Source organism: Anas acuta, chromosome 1 (assembly GCF_963932015.1).
Source record: "Anas acuta chromosome 1, bAnaAcu1.1, whole genome shotgun sequence".
NCBI classification, from domain to species: domain Eukaryota; kingdom Metazoa; phylum Chordata; class Aves; order Anseriformes; family Anatidae; genus Anas; species Anas acuta.
In genome coordinates this window covers 171,536,705-171,556,666 of record NC_088979.1, presented here as the reverse complement: position 1 = coordinate 171,556,666, position 19,962 = coordinate 171,536,705, and the positions used below count along the sequence as shown (strand labels likewise).

The 19,962-nt window shown below is 38.5% G+C and overlaps 1 long non-coding RNA gene across 1 annotated transcript; it reads left to right on the top strand.

Annotated features, from left to right (window-relative positions):
* Nucleotides 1–995: 995 nt before the first annotated feature.
* Nucleotides 996–19,025, top strand: LOC137850299 (uncharacterized). Its single transcript, XR_011092447.1, has 3 exons — nt 996–1,568; nt 14,254–14,316; nt 16,047–19,025. It is a non-coding gene; the product is annotated as an uncharacterized lncRNA (long non-coding RNA).
* The last annotated feature ends 937 nt before the right edge of the window (nt 19,026–19,962 follow it).

Sequence of the window (19,962 nt, the reverse complement as noted above, 5' to 3'; positions counted from 1 at the left end):
AATTACAAAAAAAAAAAAAAAAAAAAAAAGCTACATAGAGTAAGGAAAAGCGTTCATTCTGCCAGTGTACGGTCAATGCTAAAAGGTTTATAACTATGAATTCCCCTCTCCCTCCTCATTATCCCCTCTTTTTTAAGGGAGGAAGGGGTATTTTTCTTCTAGCTTGTAACTAGTGAAATAACACACGCCTGTCCACCCATGCAAAGAGCATGTGAAGAGCAAATCTTGCAGGCATATTACACAGTGCTCTGTACAGGTGGTAAATCCAGAGTGCAAAGCCCGTTGCTCCTGTTCTGAGATGATCCTCAGAGTCATCATGTGGTAGGTCCACTGCCAGACAAGTTGAGTCAGGCAGTCATGGCACAGTAAGACTGGTGCTTTGGCCCCCTGTGCATATAGATGGTGGTTAAGCTATGTATGTATCAGATGTATATTAGGTGCAATCTCATTGAGTGAACATATCTGTAAAGATGTGTCTAGTATCCTTAATCTCCTGAACTTTATATAATCAATTTCTGTTTTGGTTAAACTCCATTGTGTTTCCTCTCCATTCCCTTGCTAGGCAAATAATATTTTGCATTCTTGATTGCTTTTACAGAGTCTCTGCTATACCAGGTGATTCAACAGTACAAATACTATACAGATTATGTATGGGCAGATGAACACATTTATGCTGAATTACCCAGAGTACACAACAGAACAATTATGTTGGCTTTCTGCTTCTGTGCTGGTTTTCCAGCAGCTGCGAGTTCTGCACATGCTAACTGATCTGGCACAAAGTTAAGAGTGGGGTGAAAGACAATACCTGATCCTGCGTAAGGCCTAGCAGCACAAAAAGAACCCCAGGTTATTGTTTTTCAACAAGTTTGCATTGGAATGAGCTCAGGCTATATTAGAGTTGTGTTTTGTTTTGTTTTAATATTATTTATTTTAATTTTTATTCTGTGGCCAAGATATTTTTAGGACAAACTACTAAAATCCATAATCTGGATTTACTGTAACATCAAACAACAGCCTGAATTTAATGAAAAGATTTGTTGAGACAATGTATTTCAATGCATTTATTCAGCATTATTTAAGGCTACCCACTTTTTAAATATGCTGTTCACAAACAATGCCAAAGATGGCTTTATACCTACAGATGACTGAATCATTGTGGTTTATATGACTTCCCTTGAACTTGCCTTTGTTTTGGAGGACATTGCTTGGAAACTGACAGTGACAGTTCAAATCATCTGGCTTTATTTTTTTCCTCCCTGCATCTCACAAAGTGAGAGAGTGGCCAACTTCATCAAATTAGTTGCTGTGAATTATATTCTTAGCTCTGGCCTGATTCTCTGAAATACCAATGTTTCAAATACTAGATATCTACTAGAAGAGGACAGAGTTCAAGAAAGTAAGTATTTATTTATAAGTGAGGCACTACAGCATTAACTGTTGTGTATCAAAACTTTAGAGTGAAATCCAAAAGTTTTGGGTAATTTCTTGTGCTTCCCCTACAGGCCTGGGCAAACAGACACATTACATGGAACCTCAAATCCTCCAGGCTGTGCAGAAATCTGCTCAGGGTATGTAGAGAAGTCTTAATAATACATATTAAGCCCACATATTTTGAGGTGCTCAATGCACGTCTGCTAAAACTTGCTTCTGTCTTTTCAAGGTCTGCCTCTTGATCCCCTTCCGCCAGCAGCAGAAACTTGAAACCCTCCTCTGATGTAATGGAGCAGGGTTCATGCTTTTCTTCTGAAAGTTGTTGACTGGACGAGGACCTTTTTTTTTACACAACAGCCTGGGTATTACAGCAGTTGCAAAGGAAGCACTCAATTAATTTTGCTCTCAGCCTGAAAATTCAGGTGCACATCTGCCACCTCTGAGAGAAACGTGAGCCCCCAGCCACACGTTGGTGGAGGATGAAGGCACACAAAGTGCTCACCAAGCCTCCTGTTGGAGCCAGAACATGCAATTTCACAAGTCAGTGAGCCACACAAACCTGGCTTTATAGTCCAGTAGTTAATCACTCACATGGAAAAGAGGCACCCTGGATTCTGACTCCTCTATCTTATACTAAATAACAAGACTTAGGCTGTCCATATAAGTGTGTGTCTGTGTACCCAACCCTGCCTCCCCACTTTCAGCCCCAGTGCTTATGGCTGAAATGTTCACAGGTCAGTGCCAGCACTGATACTGCAGCTTCATTTTCACTGCGGATAAGAGCTTGTTTCATGGAGTCCTGCATCCATGAGGGAGCTCTGACTCTGCAGCTAATCTTAGGCTTCCCAGGACCCTCATGCTCAAAGATACCCAGTTTCAAAACTTTTCCGTCTAGAATAACAGATCCTATTTTCCCCTGTCCTGTGATCAAGGATGCTCATCATATGAACATCTCCCTGTCAAGTGTGTAGTTTTCTTTATTTCTACAGAGGCTGCTGCTGCAGTGAATTCTGGGATCTGGAGGTTTGGATTGATGTGGCCTATTCTCCACTGAAGTTTCTTTAAGAGCATAAATTGTGCATCCATATGCTTGGATCAAGTACATGGACGAACAACTTATGCTCCTAAAGGAAAACAGTTTTTAGTCTGAAAACCACTCTCTGTAAAATGTAATGGTTTGTAGGAGTGTTCATGTGTGTGTCAAATATTTTGAAATCAGATAACAGTATATATATTAAATATATTTTATTTTATTTTATTTTATTTTATTTTATTTTATTTTATTTTATTTTATTTTATTTTATTTTATTTTATTTTATTTATTTATTTATTTTTGTCTTTTACATAGTGCAAAAGATTCCTCTGACACAGTAAAAACATTTACGCTTCTCCCTGTCTGAGGAGTGATCTAAAGTGGGTAAATGTACTAGTGAGAGGAGATAGTCGCAGGCAGACATGAGAAGTGAAAAAAAAAAAAAAAAAAAAAAAAAAAACACAAAAAAACTGTTTATGATGACATTGGTGTTTCAGTATTAATGAACCTTTAGTTCTTTTTAAAGCATCCTACCCAGGTTTCAACCTCTACCTCTACCTCTGTGGCCTCTACCAAACTCAGGAAATATGTTTTTTAGAAACTTTAGAAATGTGGCTTTAGCTCTTCCAGTTGTCCTGTGTCATTTTAATCTATCTAAGCATTAATTAAGCAGTTACGTCTCAGAAACATGACTGACATGTCCATTTGTAAATCCTGCCAACAACTCCTCCATTCTAATTTCTCTTTTGCCACTAATTTCTGTTGTGGGTTTGAGTTCATCATTTAAGTTTAATTGCTGATCTTACTGGTGTTGGAGCACTGCCGCTGAATTCAGTGGAAGTAATACAGGCCTTGCTTCCTTGTCTCCCTGTTGCTGAGAACAGATGAGAAATCATAGAGCCTGGTGCTAAAACAGCAGTCAGACCAGATCAGGTGTTATGCAGCTGTATCCTGAAATGTGTAGGTATTTTATATTAATCTGTCACTGCCCGATGAACAAACACAGTGCTGGAAGTGGGGGCTGGGTGCATAGCCCTGCCCCTACAAGCTGAGGGCCTCAGCCTGTGGGCTGCAGCAGGGCCACTTCTGCTCTGCTCTTCTCCTAGCCCTGCCATTCCCTCCTGCCCAGCAACTTATATTCCCCAGGGGATGTTGACTTCTCAGGTTTACCCTGCCACTTGGTACTTTGCCACTAGTGTGCTGGAGATGCATGTTTGCTTCCCTGTGCCAGTTAAGACCTAAATTTCAGTTACCTCGCTTCCTGGGTGAATATTCCAGCAACTAAACAACTATGCCTAGTGCATAGCATCAGACGTGCTTAGTTGTACTCCTGGCCACGATTAACAATTCAGTCTTCTCCAGGGGCTTTTAACTGAGTTCAAGTACCCATCCAAGTAACCCATTAAATGAGAGGTGTAGGAAGGAGATAAGCACCCATCTTTCCACTTCTGAGTGTATGTGGGAGACTAAAGGCAAATATCTCAGAAGATTTCAAGCTAAGAAGGGAGTTACCTAATGAATTTATGTAGCCATCCATAAGATAATCCTGGAAAGTAGGACAGACTGTATTGCTCTATGAGACTGAGGGAAAATTTGGGCACCTGTTTCCCATTTTAGACAGAATTTGCTTAAACTGAATCTAAGACAAACAATGGAAAAATTAAAAATATTCTTTTTAAATTATTTTTTTAGCTCAAGACTTACAAATTTATATTACCTATAATAAGATGGTCTTTTTAAATTTTGTTCCTTCCTGAGGTTTCTCCTATGCATTAGGTCTTCTTCATACATGTGTGAGTTTAGTCCACTGGCTGTATCACTTGCTTCCTCACCAAAGAACAGGTACTAGTGAGACAAGAACTCTCCTCAGCCTCTCAGGGTTTTTATACAATCTATAATAAATGGTAATAACATATGACAGGCAGGATGTCTCAGAAGCCTGGAAACTTCAAAAACAATTATACTGAGATGTCTTAGATGCCAGAACAGGGAATGCTTAAAAAAATGCTGTATTGTGTATTATATTCCCAGTTCACTGGAGAGAGAGATTAATGCAAATTCCCCAGACAGGTAAACAAGTCTGGGAAAGCACCACCCTCTGGGAAAGTTGCACTAGTTCGAAAAGGCATATAAACACAGAGGTTATTGTATATATATATATATATATATATATATATATTTTTTTTTTTTTTTTAAAAAGACAGGCTGGAGGCAGGACCCCAGTCTAGAGTGCGACAGACAGATGAAGACATGGACTAGAACAGTTTTATGAATTTATGTTTATAGTTTCTGGCACACCTGACAGCAAACTGAAGATGTGTGCAGATTGCTGACTGTCTTATGGCTTGTTTTCTCTGTACCTGTTTGTCCTAAACCAAAAGAGACTAGCATGAAAGCTACTTGTGGTACACTGTACCATGGGAGAGAACAGGAGTAATCCTGCTGAATTTGGTCAGACCTACTAGATTATAAACACAAAGAGCTGCAGGGGTTTGGGGTAAGAACCTGATTCAAGCAGAAACAGCCATTTTAACATCCAGCAGAGGAGTGGAGATGACTGCTGACAGCCATGGTTTAACTGACTGCAGTTAGGACTGATAGAAGCGGTTGACCCATAATACTAGCCCACTCTTCCCCAGTTTGCCCTTCTGCAATTCATATGGCTTTTGGATATTCACTAGCTTATATGATGCAAAGTATTCAGAGTCTGGCATGTCTGCAGGAATAATATTTGAGAAATCCTAATCTGAATTTCCCATTACTTTTGCCAAATGAGAATTATTGTCTTAGCTGAGCATTCCTCAGTGTCTTCTAAATCACCATGCCTTTGTATAGTATGTATGACAGAGTGCTTTGTAAATAGCTTTATGTTTAATAAGATTTTACAAAGCAGGACTTCTGATGAATTAGGTGTCTTTTCAGGGGTCATAAAGAATTTCCTACCCTGTTTGGAATGCATTTTGTTCCTTATGATGTATTCAATTAAAGTACTGGTATATCTGTGAAGAATTACAGTGAGGTTATAAGGCAGTGGCTACATTCACCATACAGTAATAGCAACTCCTGTACAGTTCACACGGCTTTATAATTTTGCATAGGATAATTGTTTCTCTAATGCAAAGGATCTAAGTAAAGTCTGTTATATATAAAAGTGATAATCAGTACACTATACTGTTACTAAATCTTATTTATCATAAGAATATATAAGAAGTCATAGGTTATATTACTCTCAGCCAGTCTTTTTTTTTTTTTTTTCTTTTCTTTTTTTATGGGATATAGATCACTTACAAGATAACAAATTCCAAAATTCTTATAAGTTTTATATGGACTTAAAGGGGCAGCTCCTTCAACACCACCCATGAAGTCTTTATAGCAATACCTTGGTCAGCAAACACCAACTACCCTTACTGATGTCAGCTGATTCAGATGTTGCTGTGTGAAGTGGTCAGAACACGAGATTCCAGGGTTCCTAAAGAAGTGCTGTGCAGTGGTACTGGGCTCATAAAATGCTAGGAAAAGTACAGCACAAAATGGACACTCAGTCACAGGGCCTGAATACAAAACTAGGTCAACATTTTTCTCCACAGTTGTCAACATGAAAGGTATTAGTCTGCACTACAGAGTAGACAGTTGTCACTCAAATTACAGGAAAGTTTTTTTTTTGTGTGTGTGTGTTGTTTTTTTTGATTGTTTGTTGGGAGGGGGGGAGGAATTTGCATGATTTTTCTTTACTGTTAAGTCTTATATTGTACTTGTAGGAAGTTAAATAGAGGTTATATAGTATAATTCATGAAGTCTGATATTTCTAAGAGAAAGCTAGTGCTGAAACTCTGTAGTCTCCTTGCATACACATATGTTGTAAGAATGAATCCACGTGGGGTGGCCGCCTTACCTATGCAGATCTGATAAGTCTGGCGGTATGACTGTAGCAATAACTCTAGGAAACAACCTGGCTTAAATGTTACTCCTTTGTTAATAAGAGCAGTGTACAGAATGTCCTCAGTGGAGTAATCAACTCAATAACCAGTGGCAAAGCTCCCAGATGAGAAAAAGAGCAATGCTAATTTTTTGTGGGAAAACATCATGCCATTTGAGACACAATGTAGTTCTGCCCACACTTAGTAATAAGAAAGCAATGTAGTAAAATGTTATGATAATGGTTGCTCAGAACTAACAGTGAAGTATAAGCACCTGCATATTCCAGTTCCCTGTCTTTAAATCAATTGTCAAAAAGCCCATCCCTTTTTAATGACTTAACAACATTTAACCACACAGAAATCAATGAGAATTTTGTGACTGACTTTTAAAAGGGCCCCAAGGAGAGCCTTCTCAAGCATGCCCAGCCTTTTAGCAGTACCATCTGTATCCTTCAATCCAAGAATTTTTATGAAAATGAAAAGATTCTCAGAAAAATGTTTTAAAGAGTCTGATACATCAGCTGTTGCATACAGTGTAAAGCTGTCCTGGATGACAATCCCCTGGAATGCCCAATTTAATTCTTGGAAACAGGTATAGTTTATCTGTTCAACAGTAAGCTGCAGTGTACATCCCTTATGAGATCCATATGCAGAGACCTCATAACAGCTAGTACTTCCTTTATCTTTGTTTGTCTCTTCTTTTTACTGTCATCCAAGCCCATCCATATTTGCCTTCGGAGGTCAGACCAAAGTATCTTGTCTCTCACTGGGGAGAGCAGTGGGTACCTCAGGAAGAGATGGACATACTTCCTCTATCTTTTCTTCTTCTTATCTTTTCTTCCAGCATTCTGCAGTCTATAGGTTTCCTGAACTTCTAGTGGTATCTTTGTAGCTTAAGGCCCCAAATACATTATTTTTCTATAAATGCTTATATTGCTTTTTAACCATTTCAGATTTTGGCCTCTACACCATTCTTCATAGTGAATTCTATGATTTAATTAGATGAAATGACTGCACACCTCTCTCTTTTTGCTTTCAAACTATTGTCCAATAACTTCATTTGTTGTCCTTTAATTTTGACCAAAAACACCTGAATCATCCTATCCTATTCATCTTCCGCCACTTATGGTTAACACCAGTGATTTCTAGCATAATTTTTTTGTCTTCTCTCTTCCAAACTAAAAAAATAGAGTGTATTAGTATCTATTGTTCATATAATTCTCCTGTTCATATGATGACATATTTTTTGACATGCATGTCATCAGAATAGCAAATAATACTAAAAATATGGACCTGTCATAGCCTAATAGTGACATAATAACAGTGATTTCTCTTTTGTTCTTTACTCCTTTTCTGACACTTTCTCTCTTTACCTTTCTAACTAGCATTGAGCATTGAATAGATTTTTATGGGGACTTGTCCATACTAACTTAAAAATATTTTTCATAGAATTAATACTCAATATTATTTGAGGCTACCATTTTAGAGATCTAGTTAGGACTGGTATTGTTTATGATCCTGCATTTAGGAGCATTAGATTTCCCACACCAGTAAATAACATGAATATTCATTTTTAAAACCTTGAATTATCAGAGAATGTCGTTGCCTTACAATCTGCTTCCTTTTCTAGGTCATTTATTATTATTATATTGAACACCACAAGCCTCAGCACAGATCCCCAGTGAACTCCCTTACTTGTAAATCAGCTCATTATTTCTACCTTTTGTTTCTATAATTTGATCAGATCCGAAGTTTAGAGGGGATCTTCCGTGCTGTAATGGCAGTTTTTTTTTTTTTTTTTTTTTTTCCCAGAGGAATGTTTATTGAAAAGTGGATTGAAAATCTACCATGATTACCCATATCTGCCTACTCTTGAGCACCCTTGAAAAACTCTGGTAAATTTGTAAGGTATGACTTCCCTGTACAAATGCAGTGTCCACTCTTCCCTATTAGAAAATGTTTATCACATTTTGATTGATTCTGGGATATTTTTATTACAAGTTTCTACCAGCTTTCCTAATTTGAACAAAAGATTTCCTAGCCTGCAGTTCTTTCAGTCCCACTTGGAAGATTTTTAAAAGTCTTCATCCCTTCGATCATTTCTCATTACTGTGTTGTTGAGACCATTTCGAATGTCAGCTCCCTTTGTTTCATAAAGGGATTCCAGCATGCTTTGCAAAAACATGGATATGTCTTTAAGTGAACTGTGTAATTCAAAACAGAATGCAGTTTTCTAGATGTCCTCTTTGTAGTAAAAACGATCACAAAATTCCGCTTTGCTTAGGACACCTTGTTCTACTGAGCCACTGAACGGTTTTCCCTTCATGACAGAAACAAACAGGTATTAGTAATGCAGTTAGCCATTGCAGTCACATCCTTGCAATCTGTAGACTGAGGCAAGCTGAGAACCCATCTGAATCAACGGCTTCACTTCTGTTTACTTCAGTGGACAGGAATTAAGGACTCGCATAATTGTACTGGGAGTTGAATACCTGCATGTTTACAGACTATGTTGAGAAGGATTGAGGTTTGCCAAAATAAATTTCCAGTTTTCAGCCAGGCAAGATTTTTATTTACCATGTTTATTGCCACTGATTCCTATTTCACCTTTGAATAAGGCCTGAAGGGTTTTGGTTCACTGATTCTTATGAAAAGCAAGCTAATTTGGGGATCACAGAGTTAGGATCTAGATGTATAGGGCCAGAAATTTTGGTCATCTTGGACCAAAATTGTATATATATTTACAGCTTTTTTTTTTTTTTTAATTTTATTTTTTTCCCTGTGGCTATGTTTTTATGGTAGGGAGTTTTTTCCCCCCATTGTTTTGATTTTAGAAAGGACTAGCTGCTATCATCTTCTGCCTTATTAAAGTGTGTGTGTGCTCCCATCAGCGTCTTAGGAAAATTTAACTGCATAAACAGATACCTCTGGCCAAGACAGCTCAGAAAGGCTACAGCACAGAGTGCTGCCATCGGGAAAACAAGGTTTGGAATTGAGAATGTTTTTGCTGGGCTGATGGAAACTTGGCATGTTGCATGATAACTTAAAGTTAATGAATGCTGGTGGAAAACAGGCCCCAGACTCCTGGCAGTGGAAAGTAAGCCAGGATCAGAGGTTTAGTAAACAAGCTACTCACACACAACCCTAGCTCCAGAAGGTGGGATTAGTGCTGGTCATTGCACCTTCAAGCACTGGCGTTGAAGGCGGAGAGGACCAAGCCAGACAGGAGCAGTGCAGGAGGTCCTCCTGCCAGAGGGCAGCTGTTGTGCAACTGCCATCCTTTAAGGCAGTGAAACCATGCCGTAGGCCAGGGGAGACTTTCTGGATTTTATCCTTAATATACAAAATAGATTCAGGTATCTGAGTGCCATTCAAGTTTGCTAAGTCTAAAATACATAGCCTCAAAATGACTACTTGGCTGCCACTTAACTCTGGGGAGGCTGATTATTATAAGTACTGAAGTTTCTATCACTAAAATTTATTCTGTGTCTAAATGTTTGCAACTGTTCATATGCTGGAGTTGCCAAAACATCATCATATGAGCATCTTTAATCTGTGTTTCAAACATATTTGGGGTATATAAATTGGACATTGTGATAGCTGGCTGGCTGGCTGGCTGGCAGGGCCTAATCCAGTCAGCAAACTCACAGGAGATCTTCATTTCTGCTCTTCATTTAAAGTGCAGCCAGACGGTGTAATGCCCCTTTTACTTTTCTGGTAATGTCGTTATAATATAGTTAGTTTCCTCCTCTGCTTGGTCAAATGGTACACTTATCTCAGGAGTATCTTCTGACGGAAAGCTGTGTCCAACAGCAGCTATGTGGAGGCACATTTTAAACACCAAAGGGGGATGATCAATAGGATAAGACGACACATGTTTCAGCTAAACAGGGAGTACTCACAAGAGAAGGCCTTGGCTCCTGATCTTTCTCATCCTATGACCTGTAGGCAAGAGTGTCACTAGGTAGTGAGAGCATACTTTATCTTATTTCAGAGTTCATTGCAGAAGGTTCCTATTGGAAGAACAAAGTATCCAGTTCTGAAATGCTCAGTAATCTGAAAACTGGACATCCAGAGCATGTGGATTCAAATTCCCTTGAGCAGGAAAAATGTTAAAACTCTCTCCAGCCTGAGGCTGTAATCCTTACAGTATAGAGCAAGAGAGAGAGAATGCTGTGTTTTGTGAGAAGGGGGTTGGGACAGAGATCTGTGATCAAGGACAGACACTTTCTCCTGGGTCCAGGAGTGCCAGCTCTGGTTCACAGTAGTTGCTCATCCCTACACTTCTGCAGGTTGTGCATTAACACATGCATGCCTTAATTTGCTTCAGGCTCAATAAAAGGAGATTAGCTCAATAGTGCAGATTGTTGGCATGAGCCTGGCTGAATCTCCTTGGGGTGAATTAGGGAGTTGCCCCACATACTGACTCAGTCACAGGTGGGCTGGGGCAGGATTCTCCAGCCAGGAAAAGAGAAAACATCTGCTCCTGCTCTAACTTTAGGAAGCAGTTCAAAGCTAAAATTACCTCAGGCAGGAGGTTCTTCCTTTTATTCCATATTTCCATGCTGAAAAGTCTATCAAAATGGATTTAAAAGGTTTGGATGTTCCTAAATCCCTCTGTGGCCTAAGCCACTACCTCATCTTGTTTTTCTACAAGTATGCCCTGTTTATTGCTGACTTGGAGTCCAGTTCTGGTTTCCTCAAAACTATTACCAAGATGTATTTAATATGGCAACAACAAGATTAAGCAATGCAGGGTAGTCTCTTCTGTCATTCTGGTTTCCACCTGCCTGGATGAAGAGGTCCCAGCTTCTTAACCCTCACCTCCTCTCTCCCCTGTCCTGGTTGCTTTTTCTTGTCACCTCCCTTTTACCAGCTCAGGTCTTTGTCTAATTCCATACTGAGCAATTTGCTGGACGTTTAGGAGTTTCAACAAGTTCTCTGATGGCCCCTGGAAAGGGGAGAATAGAGGGACAGGGATGGGTTGGTCTGTATCAGGACTGCAGCAGCCAGCAGTCACCCAGATACAGAACCCTAACCCTAGATCCTCTAGCACAACTTCTTGTGTAACTGCTCCCTAACCCAGTTGGGTCAGACAGACATCAGTTTCAACAGATTAAATACCACATGGCTCCGATTGTTTTGACCAAACTGGTTAAGAAATAAATTGTTAGCACTTTATCTTGGCAGATCTGAAGGGTGCAATTAAAAGAGGAGGTGGAGCTTAGAGTAAAATGAGCTATAAGTTTTGACCAAGATCAACTTTGGACAGAAGAGAAAGTCAACTGGGGTTTCATGTGCCAGCATGGTCATTGCTGACAGGAAACTAAACCTTGCTAATATTAAGCTATTTCAGAAGAAGGTCTTATGCTGGAGTAAATTCTAAAGATGTATTTTTGGTTTTGTAACATCTAAGTTAAACAGTTCATCAAAATTATACATAAACATTTCTTAGCATATTTACTAGGGGGCACCTGATATATACTTATTTTGTAGAGATAAAATTGTTCTTCCAGATTGCTAAAGTCATTTCAGCTTTCATATGTTTTTTGCTTTCTGTGCTAAGAAGGAAAGACATTACTAATATAAATCTTATAAGAGAGGCAGAGAAAGAGAGAAAAAAAAATATTCACAAAAATTTATCTTTGATATCAACAATGAAAAAGTAGGAGTGAAGTTTTCTATGTGATCTGATAGAGTCCCAGGCTGTGATCTTCCCAGATAGTAAAATTAGCATCTATATTGCTAGGACAAAGCTCAAGATTATCTCTGTTAAGAAAACAAAGGAGAAGGTAAATAGGGCTTTAAATATAGGTATGCTTATTTCCTTTCAGACTGGAGTCATCAAAAGACAGTTTAATTTAATTTCATTTAGGAGGTTAGACCAATTACTTTGTGGCAGAAGAGAGCTAACACATGCTTTAGACTTTGGTTTTCATTTAACTAGAAAGTGACTATGCAACCATGTGAAAAGAGCTTTAAAGCCTTTAATATCTTTTGTATACTGAATGAGTGAAAGTTGGCAAAAAGACAATTTCCCTCTTCATATCAGCAGCAGAAATAAAACTGTATTTATCACATTAATGATGCTACTTTCTTTAGATTAAAAACAAACAAACAAACAAACAAACAAACAAACAAACTACTGCATGTCCACCTCTAAAAACCTGGTAGCATATGGGTACCATTAACTCCTAAATTAAATAAATGATCTTACTGGTAAACCCAATAAATGTTCTTTAACCTGATATTGTTTAAATATTATTCAGATTATTTTGGCTTTAATCAGGGTTGAACAAAATACTTATGATAGACTCATAGAATGGTTTGGTTTGGAAGGGAACTTAAGACCATTTAGTTCCAACCCTTCTGCCATGGACTGGGCTACCTTCCGTAAGACCACGTTGCCCAAAGTTGCCCAGGTTGGCCATCCAAACTGGCCTTGAACACTACCAGGGATGGGGCATCCCCAGCTTTTCTGGGCAACTTGTTCCAATGCTGCACTACCCTCACAGTAAAGAATTTCTTCCATACATCAAATCCAGATCTACCCTTTTTCAGTTTAAATCCATTCCCCCTCATCCTATCACTACACTCCCAGACAAAAAGTCCCTCCCCAGCTTTTCTGTAGGACCCCTTTAGGTACTAGAAGGCTGCTATAAGGTCTCCCTGGAGCCTTCTCTTTTTCAGGCTGAACAACACCAACTCCTTCAGCCTGTCTTCAGGAGAGGTACTCCAGCCCTCTGATCATCCTTGTGGCCCTGGACCTATTCTAACAGGTCCATGTCCTTGGAGACCCCAGAGCTGAAGGTTGTACTGTAGATGGGGTCTCACAAAAGCAGAATATAGTAGGAGAATCACCTCCTTTGGCCTAGTGGCCATGTTGCTTTTGATGCAGCCAGGGATACGGTTGGGTTTCTGCACTGCTGGCTCACGTTGAGCTTCTCATCAACCGACATCTGGTGGTCTTTCTCCTCAGGGCTGTTCTCAATCCATTCTCCGCTGGAGGAATCGTTAAGTGAGGCAGGACATGTGAATGTTGAGCAGTTGGGAGACAATGGGCTGGTGAAGCACGGTACTCAACTCACATGAGCCTGGGCACGCACGCAGCTGGCTGAGAGCCAATCAGGCTCAAGGACACGATGCCCTTGGGCCATCGGGAAAGTCCCTAAGGTGGGACAGGTAGCCAAAAGAAGGAGGACCAGACTGAAAAGCCCGGGAAGTGTTAACCAATCCTGAGCTTAGTTTCTGCAATATGTATGAGTTGATTATGTTCAAACTAGATAAAAGACGACTGAGCTATCCATTAAAGTTGAAGTTCACTGTTCACTCATATTGAGCGTCTGGGTCTTCCTTCCGTCGGCAACACTCCGCCCAGCCTGATTTTGTGCTTGGGATTTTGCCTCAACCCTGGTGCAGGTCCTTGCACTTGGCCTTGTTGAACCTCATGAGGTTTGCATGAGCCCTGATAATGCTATACATCAGATTTAATATAATTTATGCTCCTTATGAACATCACAGTGAGGTTTGTTGGATATTGCCTTGTATATGTGTAACATAAATTTTAAAATAAATTGCTTTTTAATAATAATTCTTCCCTCCTATAACTGTATTCTTCATTCTTCCAAATTGGGGTATTCTATGATACTGTGATTCTCTGCTAAGGATTAAACAGGCTGTACATAATTTAGAGTTGCCATTTATTCTAATTATTTGCAATATTATTTTCTGTAGAAGTAAACATGTATGCCAATAATAATCATCATCGTATCATAAACCTCTGACATGTAATGATTGTTAATCTTCTGTATCCTTTAGTTTGCCACAGTTCATTGGCACCATTGTTGATATTGATAGCTTTATGTTTTCTAGACACTAAGCAAGCAATTCATCAAGAGAACAACAAAGGCTGGAACTGAAAGATAAAACATCCAGGTCAGTAACTCATCAAGTGTCTTACACCTGAAAATGTGCTGGAACATAGAGAAGCTACAGGGTAGTTTGATGTCTAGATGTTAGCAGTGAGAGTGTCAGTGCACACAAAGGTGTGGGTGCCTTGGAGTGCCTGCTGTGAACCAACACACACAATTACATATTTCAGTAAAAAAAATATGTTTGCTGTCAAAAGATCTGAGAAAAATAATAAAAAAAAAAAAAGACCTGCTAATAAATTATATTAAGTAATTCCCAAATTCACTTTTCTGTAATACATTTCTAAATACATTTAGGAACTTTCCAAACAACTATGCCGAGTGTGGGTAGTATTCAGCCATCTAAAGATGCTGGCTGAGAGAGATTTGCAGAATCAAATTGGGTCCGTACATCTCCATGTATTTACCTCAGATGATGGTTCAGGCCTTTTTTAAAAATAGGAATCTAAGAAGATTGGGTGATGTGTCCGAGCTCATCATATGGCCAGTAGAGAGTGTTAGCAAAACCACTGAAATCTTCCTTTCCACTGATTATAAAATGCCCCTATATGCATTTTTAGTGTCCACATGCTGGAGCAAGCTGATGGGAAATGGGCTTCGCATTGAAAATCCCTTTATGTATGCTCACCCCACACTTTTCAATGTCTAAATACATATGTAAGTCTACCTCTAAGTAGTGCACTGGTTTTATAACTGAAAATGTTAAGACTAAAAATACTAGTCTTCCATTAAGGGGAAAAAAAAAAAAAAAAAAAAAGAGTTAAGGAGATTGATTCTATTTCAAAGGCTTCTATGCAGAACAAAATAACCATGCTTTACTTTAATTAATATAGCTGGCAACGATGATACAATCCCGAAATAGCAGAATAATATCTTGTTGATGTTTAAGATAAGAGGATGAATACCTGGCATGGCATTTTGATTTTGTTTATTAATAATCAATATTGTTATTACACTGTCATTTATATAGTGCTGTAGATGAACAGAACTTCACAGAAGCATGAAAATACAAAACATATGAGAAACTGCTAGTCTAATTTCCAGAGTATATTTTATGTATTTGCCCTTTTATATCTTTAAACGTGTTAAAAAAATCTAGTTATCAGTTTTCCCCATTGGCAGCTAAGGTAAATGTTGAACAGCTCAAGGCAGGGAACCTAAGCCTGAGCTCGTTCTCTGTTTTTTCCAGTAGTCCAGTAGTCCTTCATAGACTTTGAGTATCTCCTATTATTGTGACATCAGTCTATTTCTTAAAAAAAAACACACTAGGTAGTACAGGAAAAGCACGCGTCTTTTATAACATATTAAGACACCAATGATGTCTTTGTCAATGTAATTGAATGTTCAGTTTACTTCATGTCCTGAAATTTTCAATGTAATTAAATTCCTCCTCAGTCCTCTGTTCTACAGAATGTAAGTACTACTTCAGGGTTAGGCTTCATTCCTTTTCAGGTCAGGCCAGCATAGTAGCCAGGCCAGGGATCTTGAATTGTTAATGCTATCTAACCACATTTTACCAGCAGTAAGTTGTTGCCTAGGAGTTTGGTTGCTTTTATTCTCCCCAGAATTTCTCTGACTGGAAGAAAAAAAAAAGGGGGGGGATATATTTAGCCTTGGATGTGCAACTGTCAGAAGATACTTTTTTTTTTGGAATTTTGCTTAATCATGTTAACAGAAGAAGGTTTCTTAATATTTATCTTTTTTTTTCTCTAGTATTATCTTTTTTTTCTCTAGTATTATCAGACCTTTGAGTAAACAAGAAACCCCCCAGAATCCCTGAAGAACAACAAATTTTGAAAGCTTTCTACGTGACTTCGGACTCTTGAGCTTGGATTACTTGTGAAAATCTAATACTACTTGGAAGAAAAAAAAAGTGGCAGTTCCAGCTACTAAATAGATTGTTTTGGAAAAACAAAACAAAACAAACAAACAAAAAACCCACAAATAAACAAAAAATAAAAGTAAGAGTTAAGGAGATAAAAAGATAAAAGACAATTTACCTTTCTTACTAATTTCATTTCTGATTTCAGATAAGGACTCTATTATGTACTAAAGTAAACACAGTGGTGGAACACTATTTCCATAGTGGAATGTGACTTCATGTAGTCATTGGTATCATATTTATTTTTAGGTAGGAATCAGTAACTCAACTATTGGCTACTTAAATCTCTCTGTGTATTTTTTTTTTCCTCCCCTCTCACTGTATGTGAGGTGCTGATTTCCATGATGTAACCTGAATTTGTATGAATACTCATGTATCTTTCACCCCTTTTTTGACTTCTCAGTGTATTTACTGTTAGGGAATTTGAAAAGATGGCTCTTGCTTGCTTATAAAAAACATGGATTAACATCTGTTTGGGGAACTCCGGGGCCAGGGCACAAAAGAACTACAGTGGTTATGGCAGCATCACATATAATTTTCTGTACAATTTGTGCTTTTCCTGACCCCCTCTCCTGTTTTCTTGTAGGCACTCTTTAGGTCCTAGGAGGTAGGTAGGTACAAGGTCTCCCTGGAGTTTTCTTTTCTCCAGGCTTAACCGTCCCAGCTCCTTCAGCTTGCCTTCACAGGAGAGGTGCTCCAGTCCTCATGGCCCTCCTCTGGACCTGTTCTAATACATCCATGTCCTTCTTGTGCTGAGGGCCCCAGAGCTGAATGCAGGGCTCCAGGTGGGGTCTCACGAGATCAGAGTAGATGGGGGGAGTCACCTCCCTTAACATGCTGGCCACACTTCCTTTTATGCAGCCCAGGACACAGTTGGCTTTCTGGTATGCAAGTGCACATTTCTTACTCATGTTGAGCTTCTCATTAACCAACACCTCCAGGTCCTTCTCCTCAGGGCTGCTTTCAATCTGTATTTGTGCTTGGGATTGCCCCAGCTCAGACACAGGACACTGAACACTTGGCCTTGTTGAACTTCATGAGGATTGCACAGGCCCACATCTCAAGCCTGTCCAGGTCCCTCTGGATGGCATCCTTTTTCTCCAGCATGTTGACTGGTGTCATCGGCAAACTTGCTGAGGGTGCCCTCAACCCTACTGTCCATGTTACCAACAAAGGTGTTAAACAGTGCTAGTCCCAGTACTGACTCCTGAGGAATACCACTTGTTACTGGTCTCCACCTGGACATCAAACCATGGTCTTAAATTCTTTGAGCGTGACCGCACAGCCAATTCCTTATTTGCCAAGTGATCCATCTGTCAAATCCATGTCTTTCCAATTTAGAGACAAGGATGATCCAACTTGCCCACAAGTCACCATATAACCTGCTCCAGTTAACCTAGATCTTCCTGATTGGAATGGGATAAAAATCAGGACTAGAAAAAGTACAGGGAGTTCCTGCAGTAAGGGAGAGTTATGAGCAGCTGGAAAGAGACATATGGAGGAAGAAAAAAGATAACCTGCCACCAAACTATTTTGAAGAAATTAGAGTGTCTGTGATTCCAAGGCTGACAGCTACCTTGCAGTGAAATGCTGCCATGAATGCTGTTTCCCTTTCTCTGCTGTGATCAGGATATCAAAGTGCTAGGATCTATTTCTATAGCATATCTACAAGCTATGAACTGACAGGACTTAGCTGTTTTATAGTTCTTCATAAGGCATAGTACAGTATAATGTTGACATATAAAACTACTCTGCTTTAGAGCAATGAGCAGACTGTAGCCAAGATATTCTAGAAGAGTATCTGTTTAATTGCTTTTTTATCAATGGAAGATGGTTGAAATGTGATCAGGAATGCAACTTAAACTCTGAAACATAATCTGCTGCTATTTATATATTTATGTCATGGAGAATAGGACATTTTTTGTATTTTAACATGGAAGCCAAGTGAACCTATCTTCTGGAATAGCAAATCATATGAAGTCATTCCATCTTTGGTCTCAAAGATCACAGAATCTGTAATGACCAGAATGTCTAAATTCAGACTGTTTTTCACACGCAGTTTATTTCTCATTTATTAGGCAGTGAAGAAAATACTCATTCTTTTCTAATTTACCCATTCTTGCAGAGAATCCACAAATGATCCATAATTTAATCATCTGTTTCAGGGTATCATGGATAACACAATAACTCATACTGTTTTTCCACCATAGAGAAAGTTATTCCGATATATACCCTTATACAATTTGTTTTTGGAAAATAGTATGTTTCTGGTATAACAATAAAATAACAAATAAAGCATGTTGCAAATCAATAGCAAATCAATCAGCAACAAAGCAAATGATCAGCTGAGGTGTGCTAATACACCAGTGCATGCATGTGCTTATGCACAAACACCAACAACGTGGGTGTATGGCAATTTCCAAGCCTCTTCTGATGCTTTCTTCCAAGTTGGGCATGATGCCAGTTTCAAAGAGAAGACCTTTCAAGCAACTTACCTTATAGAGAAAGGCTGAAGCACAGCCAATGCTAATTCTTTCTTCAGGAAAACTCCACACCATTAAAACACTGTTTAAGATCACATATAAGCCTATCTGCAGTTTTCACTGTGGAAACTTCATGCCAAAATGTGATGATAATAATTACACATAGCTGTAAAGTTCAGGTCACTTAGGGGCAAATCAAGCAAATTTTGTACAATCATTTTAGTAGTTTTGCTGAGCTGATCTTCTAGTTAAAACTGCACTGCAGTTGTGGGAACTAAAGCTATTATTACATAATTTCCAAGGAATTTAAAGTAAGTCTGAAGCTAGCAGGGACTTGTCTGAACATGAAGGAAGAAGAAATCATCCATCTCCTAACAAGAAGATTTTTTTTTTTAACCTTCACAATTCTGAATTTGCATTGTTTTTATTCTTGTACCAGCTACTGAAAGAAATGTATCAGCCACATGGAGACATGCCTTTCTCTGTAAGCTTCAGTTGCTGCTAGCAGCTAACCGGGAATTCTGTCTGTAGTCTTTCTGAATTCCATATTTAAAATCCAGAAAAATTACTACTATGTTCATCTATAAAATTAGGATACAAAACAGGACTGAGAGTTGCTATCAGTAGTTGTTCATTTAGTTATGTTAATATTGAAAGCACTTGTGAGTTACATAATTTCTAGTCCTTCAGATGCAGAGTAATAGGTTATTTACATTGCCAACACATACTGGGATATAATTTTCATCTGGACCAGAGTGGTAAATTTACTTGATAAGAAAGGGGAATATTTGTTTCCTTTGATTACTATGCAATTGATAAGCAGAAAAGTATGTTTGACAAATACTGCTTTTCTGCATTTGGGGAAAAAGAAAAAAAAAGAAAAAGCAACAGTTGATATATTTCTTCCACATGATAATTATTAAATTCTTTTAATTTCCAGCTGTATACAAAGACATTATTAAACAAGTCCTATTATAGATTTTTAATTATCAATTAGAATGTTATAGGCAATTGGCATCTTAGATCTTTTCAAGTGATACCTATAGTCTGCTCGTTTCTTTCTAATAAGTCTGAGAAAACATGAACCCTTTCAGAAATTGCAATAAAGTTGGTTTTTCTAGCTATGTTCTCTTAATTCTTAAATAAGCAGCTAGACATCTGACAGACTAAATAAAATGCTCAATGATGAATAATGTTCATTAAACAATCAAAAAAGTATCAAGAGGATCATTTGATCTTGTCAAAACAGCACAATCCATTTGTTTTAATGAGGTCATAAATTTAA